General features: G+C 34.1%; 1 long non-coding RNA gene across 1 annotated transcript; it reads right to left on the minus strand.

Moving 5' to 3' along the window:
• Positions 1-6,981: 6,981 nt before the first annotated feature.
• Positions 6,982-7,900, minus strand: LOC147286440 (uncharacterized). Its single transcript, XR_015122096.1, has 2 exons — positions 7,745-7,900; positions 6,982-7,237 (listed from the first exon to the last, which is right to left on the minus strand). It is a non-coding gene; the product is annotated as an uncharacterized LOC147286440 (long non-coding RNA).
• Positions 7,901-8,114: the final 214 nt, after the last annotated feature.

The following is an 8,114-nucleotide window of genomic DNA, read 5'->3' on the forward strand; positions in this document are numbered from 1 at the left end:
ATAATTTTCAGATTGCCATGTTTAACCAACTACTGCAGCAATGGTGAGAATCACTGTCAAACCAATCATCTTTGGTTTAATAAGGCATGGCTAATCAGTTTTTTATTATATATTTAGTTTCACTAAACCACCAACAAAAGTTCCTGTTAGTTGCTTAAGCCCTTGTCTACATCAATGTCAGATTTGATCTTTGCAGCCACCAAAACCTTGAGATTGGCATGTATTGAGTATTAGCCACCTCAATCTGTACAACTAACAGCTTATTAGAGGCTAGTTGGTGGCTAATAGCTTAAACAACTAAACATTAGTTGTTTAATGGAGTGAGGATACCCTTGAAATTGGTTGGCTTTGATAGGTATTGTAGTAGTGTGAGTAATTGAATTCTTGGTTTAGGAACTATAATTATGGACAGGCAGGCAAGGCCTTGGGGTTTGATGGTCTGAGGAATCCTGAAATAGTAGCAAATAATTCCATGATCGCATTCAAAACGGCTCTATGGTTCTGGATGACTGAGCAAAAGCCAAAGCCCTCGAGTCACGATGTCATGGTTGGACGATATGTGCCCACAGAAGAAGACATAGCAGCAAATCGGACGGTTGGATATGGACTGGTCACTAACATAATCAACGGTGGCCTTGAATGTGGAATACCCAACGATGCACGAGTGAATGATCGGATTGGTTATTTCAAAAGATATGCTAAGTTGCTTGATGTTCATACCGGACCTAACTTAGACTGTGAAAATCAGAAGTCATATTAACATCTCTATCGATCTAGCTATATTATTGTAGTTGCATGGATTAAGAATGGATTAAGAATGGCTAGCTAGCTAGCTTTGATGATGGATTTTTCTGTTTTGTACTTTATTTCTTTTTGATTCTTTTGGAGATTTGATGAATAGAATATGTTGCAATGCTTCAATCATGGAGTTGTTATATGAGGAAAGGGTCAAAGGACAAAATTAATGTAAAGGGTAACTCTCATTACCCGTTATTCTTTGGCTTATCCTAAGCGTCCTTAGTGCATGGCTTTGTCTTTCATGTAGCCTTGTATTGTAGGACTCAAAAACAATACATATTTAATATTTGGTTTAGCAGATATCATGTGTGTATTTTAATATGGCACTTGATAGTTTTTTGACCACATCTCAGAATGTGATTTCATCATGTGAACCGTTCTGTTTGTACCGCTTTAGGCCTAGTTGGTGGGTGAATAATATATATAGTTAATTTGGTCAATAGTTGAGGACTTCAACCACTACATGGTCCCTTCGTCGCAGTGGATGATGTCGCAGTAGATGAAGCGGAAGCAGTGGTCGTTGTGTTTTGAGATAGCTTGACTTGTTTGGTAGTGCTTTTAGAAGACTTAAAAGCACTTTGAAATAGTCAAAAGCGTTTTTTTTTTTTACATTTGGTAAAAACAATTGAAAGTGTTTTTGAATTGTAAAAGCACTTGAAAGCGCTTCTAAGTACATTTACAAATCTCAAAGCTCCCACGCAGATCAGATCCAAATCCCTGCAAAGAGAAAAAAAAAAAAAACACAAGAAATTAGTCTCCAAACCCACAAAAAGTCAGTTTGCAAAATGAAACCAAACTAAGTAAAAAAAATAAAATCTTCAAAATCCCAAATCAATCTCACCAAAACTCAGAGCCCAGCCAACTCTCACCAAATCTCAAAGCCCCACGCAGATCAGATCCAAAGCCTAAATCAAAAGCATTAAACCTTTATAAATTTTGAATTTTTATGAATTTAAAATAGTCACAACTATATAGTAAACCGATTTGTGACATAATCCAAAATGTCTTTAGTACCTAAACTAAAAAAAATTAGTGTCTTATTATTTTGCTAAAAAACTATAGATATTTGATATTTAATCCTAATTTTTTATTTTTTTATTCTTTTGCTTAAAAAAAATGGTCAAGTTAACACTGTAAACTTTGATAACTTTTCTCCCTTGGACCAACCATTAAGTATATAGTAATTAATGCCCTTCATTTAAATAGATTATAGAATTTTGATAATAGGGCCTGCAGACCCTTGAAAAGGGGATAGGGATGGCCATATAATTGCCTCCAGGCCCACCACTGCTCTGGTTTATCCAGACAATAAAAGCCAGTATTTATAATTGGCAAACTGAAATATATATATATATATACATGTTTGTCTTACCAGCTTGTCATTCGCTGTAAAGCTCATAATCAACCGGACAAGGCTCTCTCATTTGTTGCAACATACAATTGTGGTTGTCAACTTGTTACAACCTCAAATAACATGTCTAAATTGGCCTAAAATAATATTAGATGAATATTCCTAAGAGGGATTTAAGAAAACAAATCATTCTAAGTCGTCTCTGATGTACTGCTTTCCATTTGTTTACATGAACTACAATTTGCAACTTGTGATGAGAAATTTCCTTTGAGTAAGGATGGGGTTTTGAAAGATGGTAAAGAGAGCTCACTCTCGTGGGGGTAATTCTTGTTCTCGATAGCTCACTCACTTTAATGATTGATTTTTCCAAGTAATTTTGTCCAAGTAACCATTAATCACAGTATGCATGCAACTATGCAAGCGAGAGGATGCCACCACAAAATTGAAGGCTGAGGTTGGTATTACAAGCTGCTTCAGAGTTTAAATGTCAATACAAAACTTTGCTAATTGTTTGTGATTATTGGAACTGTCATGAAATATAATTGTCTTGTGTGTGGATCTGAAAAATCATCAAAAGAAAGGCTCGCTAGCTGTTGGTCTAAAAGTACCTCGATATTGATGTCAGCTTTCTGTTTCTGTCTTGCTCTTGTAGTTAGATAACATTTGCTAGTTGGGTTTAAACAGCAAGCACCTTTACTTCATGAGGAATTCATGTACAAGGTGTTGGATGCGTTTTTATGGTGTTGAATGCTTTTCATTGTACAAATGAAAATAGAGGACAAAAAAAAAGAGAGGAGCATACATGATAGTATTTACAGTTGTATGCTAACACTACCTAGGCCCATTCAGTCCTTGCATTGCATGCATAGGATGGGTAAGACAATATTTACAATAGAGTGAGGCTATGCAGACCACCGTAACATATTTTGTCTAATTTTTTTTTTTACCCTTTACTGCAAAAATATGATGAAATTACCCAAATTCATTCGGTGGTTATCTACCGAAACATCTACCAATGTTCGGCAGATAAGTGTCGAATAAACACAAACATTTCGACAGATAACTGTCGAATACCTTTTTCATTTTCATTTGGTGGTTACCTATCGAATAATCCATCAATATTCAGCAGATAACTGTCGAATAACTATAAATATTTTGGTAGATAACTATCGAATAACTCGACAAACAAAATTAAATTTTTTTGTTTTAAGGGTAAAATTAGAATTTTGAAATAGAGTAGTTAACTCGGCAGTTTAAGGTGGTCGGAATACCACTGGCCTTTACAATATTTCTGGTCTATGTAGCATCATTGAAGAATAGCCTCCAACATTTCAGTTCTACAATGTGATCTTAATGCTTTGAAGCCACATTCTTATCCTGGGAATTTGTGCAGCTTAACCAAGCTATTGGTTCGATTGAAGCAATTGCCAAGGCATCAAAGGAACATGTTCTGGAAAACACAGACCTTTCAGCTGACAAGGTCAAACAGTTAAACCGCCAAGGAAGGAGGGATCTTAAAATTGTATCCTAAAAACTCATTTATTTTACGAGTAAAACAATAATACAACTAATGCAAGCAGAGAGGGATTGAATGCGAGAGTAGTTTCATACAATGGTTGTACTCAAAGATTTTTTTTCCTTGTGTTGTGGGTGTCATCTTTATCAGAAACTACATGTGTATCTAGTTTTGGAATCATATCCCTCCATGCGACCAATCAAGAAATTAATCATCTGATTACAAATGTCAAAGTTAAAGAAAAAACCAAACAATTAAAAACAAGCCCAAGAGTAGAAACCAATTTACGCACGCTCAGAAATTCAAGTGGGCTGAAGAGCATATCTCAACAAGGATGAAGCTACAAAGGTCGGCAGCCTTTTCGGCGAATCTGGTGACTCAAATTCAACGTTTTAGCCTCTAGCAACGAGGGAGAGTGAGAGAGAACACACAAAAGCTGAAGAACAAGCCAAGTTCCTTACTAAAACAACGCCTAGAGAGTTATCGGGGAAGCCAACTCCACCCCTGTGCCTTCCTTATCAGTAGCAGGTTTTAAATTTTTTTTAAGCTCAGTTTCTGAAATTACAAGTGAAAATGTGAAAATGCAGTTTCTGGAACTGCAAATGAACTGAAACTGCATTTTATTAGAGTTTCCGACTTGCAGTTGTAGTTACTAATTGCAAGTGAAATTGCAATTTATTGGAGTTGCAAACTTGCAGTTGCAGTTACTAATTGCAAGTGAAACTGCAGTTACTAATTGCAAGTGAAACTGCAGTTACTATAGATGAAACTGTAGAGATTGAACCTATTTTTTTCGTTGTTGCTGTAGCAGTTGTAGAAAGATGCTTGAGAGTAAGATGAACACTTTTCAGTTTGGTAAAGTTGAAGAAGGAGATGGATTTGGCCAAGAAAAGGAGATTGGTTTTGGGGTATTTGTGTAGTTGGGCCGGTGAAAAGTGTGTGTAAGTTAATAGAAATAGATTGGTGTTTTTGGTTAATATTTTTCTTTGTTAGTACTTTATAATTAACGGACTTTAATAAATGTATGTAGTGTTTGGAAGCACACCATCGAACATTATTGTTGATGCTCAAATGTGGTCGAGCAGTCAACGTCCACCACAAGATCGATAACCTGGTTTTGATCGATACTGTTCAGTGTTTTGTGGATATTGGTCCACCTCATTCCCTATTATTTCTTTTCATGGAACTGATTGGGCCCTCTGATACTTTTGGGCCTATATATTGGTAACAAATCATGAGTAACCATGTTTTTATTTTTTTTTAATATTTTTTTTTCCATTTATCTTACTTTTATTATATGTCATGTACAAGTGTACAACTCTCATTCACCTCTTTTGATATTACATCATCATATAAACAATTTAATTTCCCTTTACTATGTGTAAACAATCATATTTGCTACGCATTTGTCAGCTGAAGTGGCTTGATGGGACCTGCGTAGCGGCGTAGGTCCCTATGCCTCCCTGCAACATGCAATGGTCATTACTAATATCTGATTCTCATCCTCTTTTAACATCCATTAGTTATATTTAATATCTTCGATCAGTACCACTTGTTGAACAATAATTACCAGAAAATACTTGAATGTCCTTGTATTTGGAATATTTGTTATAAATTGTACTTCAAAGCCCCTCCTTTGTAGTTAAACCTAGACACTTGCTACTCCACTTCAGTTTAGAATGTATAAGAACACCTGCTGCTTACACTTTCAATATCTTTCCACTTGGATTAGTACACGTACTCTTTGTTTTTTTTGTTAAGCTTGTTGCAACCAACTATTGCAGTAAGCTTGTTTACTTTAGTCTTTTATGTACTATTAACAATGGAACCTTCCCAGCAGCCTTCAAAGATGAAGGCAATAAAATGCCTTTGGATGGAGGAAAAATAGACTAGGCTATCAGGCTGCAAAATCATCCAATGTGCAACATATATATATATATATACCTAAACCAAAATTCAATTTTAGTTTTTTAATTTTACTCCTCTAAACTTGTTATCGATCCAATAGTGAAACCACTTCCCATGAATCATCATCCAGTACCATTGAACCACTTCTCATCAATGATTATCTCACTCATACCATTGAACCACTCCCCTTGACTATTGATCATCTTGTAGGCAACATGATGCCACATGCTAATGATAGCTACTTTGACTCTTTGTCACCGTTAGGGGATGTATACCTCCTTTAATTAGATCCCATGGATCCAACCTCTTACCTCTCTTCTTGCCCGTATTCTACTGGCTCTAATATTCTTAATATGTCCATTCCTTTGCCAAACCTGCTCATGCTTATATATTGTCCATGCATGCTACAATGACCTAATGTGGATATGGAGCCTATTGATCCTCCTGCAATGGCCAACAACAATTTGGCCCTTCGGAGTCTAACTTTGCTTTCATTTAAGATGAGAAGAGCTGCATCACTCCACATTGTGAGCCTTTACAACATTCACCTATGTTGAACCGTAAAAAAGAAAAATTCAAAAAAAAATACAAAGGTTGAGGTTGAGATAAGATGCCCATATATACCATGTGTCACATTAATTTCAAATGAAAACAAGTTGGAAAATGAGATAATGTGGATTTATCTAGAATTAATTATCTCTTATCTAATGAGTTTAAATTTAAATGGAGAGAGTTATCTCATCTCCATCTGATTTCATCACTTGGACCGCTCATGAACTCTATAACACTACAACAAAAATGTCGATAGATATCAGTCGTGGACTGATATCTATTTGGGTATCCGTCTGATATAGCGTCGTGATATCTAATGTTCATATTTTAGATATCAGTTTTAAACTGATATGTAAACATTGTTTATATATCATTTTTCTTTTTCAACCTGATGTCCTAAATACAAAATGGATATCCAATTTGATATTATTTCTGATATCTATAAAATCCGAGTATCAATAGTTCTGGTCAATAGATATCGTATTTGAGATAGAATATGATATAAAACCATAGTATAAATATCAGGTTTGAAGTAGAATATGATTTAAAATCATGGTATCAATATCAGATATATGGTAAAATCTGATATATAATCTCGATATTAATATCAAATATGGAACATGCCCTGATATCTAAACATTATTTATATATCAGGTCTGAGAAAGAACCTAATATAAAAACAGTATAACATTTCAGTTTTTAGACCAAAACTGATATTGTTTATTATTTCAAGTTTAAAAAAAGGATTTGGAATGTATGATATATATCAGTTTTTTTTCACCTAAAAGGGATATCAATGAATGGAACATACAATTGTGTCTATAATTTGAAATAGTCTGAAATTTGTACAAGTATAAAATCTTTCATTCCCATATATTTCATATTTCAAGTAACAATAACATTCAAAGTACCCAAAAATGAATTACAATACAATATCCAACAAGTAGTTCTATAGTTAAGGAAATACATAATTACTAAGGTATGACTGATGGTACTAATTTGAGGATTCGAAGCAGACAACTTCATCTAGTTAGTGGAATAGAATCATTCACATCTTAAAGTTGTGTTGATTGAGACTAAATATACATAAGCTCTTCTCATGAACACTAGACCTGCAAAAGCATAATGCAATGGTCTTAAATATTATTGGCTAATATACTGAACAAATTGTCCAAGATTTAAAAACAAAATCACAACAATACACACAAGGAAAGAATCTATACCCAATGTTGTACATACAAAATAAAAAAGTTGATAGTGATGAATATATATATATATAAAGGTTTTGACCAAGGTAAAAATGTTGATTGGAAGCATAAGAAATGGAAATAAACTAAGCTTCACCTAATCAGTTAATTAAATTGATTAATATATAACATATTATCTAAAGTACATGACACTCTAATCAAACATGTGTATTCTGGAGGAACAAATGAGGAAAACAAATTCATGGGATAAGTGGCTACAAAAATTAAAATAAGCATAAAATTCATCATAAAGTTAAAACAAAAAATTTAAATCACCTATGAGGTATGTGGAACAAATCGAAGGTTCTTAGGCTTTAGTGAAATATAAAAGACATGCAGGTCATGTACTACAGGCTAGCTGTAGTGTCATACCTGAGAGATGCAGCCACCAAGTCCCATGCCCTCAAAGAATTGATGGAATATATATATAGCACTACTACAAAATAACTCATCTACAAAATAGATATATAAAACAATAAATTGAAATTGTACATTCCCTATAATACAATAATTGTATTTATAATTTCATTGTGAAAATACACTTGAGCATTAGGAATTATCAAGCTACTAACTATACAACAAAAATTATACTAGAATTGCAACAAATTCTAAAACCAAAGAGTTATACACTACAAGAAAAACATATTTGGGCGACCAAACTTTGGGCGACGAACATATATTCGTCGCCCAAAGCAATTTAGGGCGACGAACAAGAAAATTTGTCGCTCAAAGTTATAAAGGT

This window comes from Dryas octopetala, chromosome 4 (genome assembly GCF_963921425.1).
Source record: "Dryas octopetala chromosome 4, drDryOcto1.1, whole genome shotgun sequence".
NCBI classification, from domain to species: Eukaryota; Viridiplantae; Streptophyta; class Magnoliopsida; order Rosales; family Rosaceae; genus Dryas; species Dryas octopetala.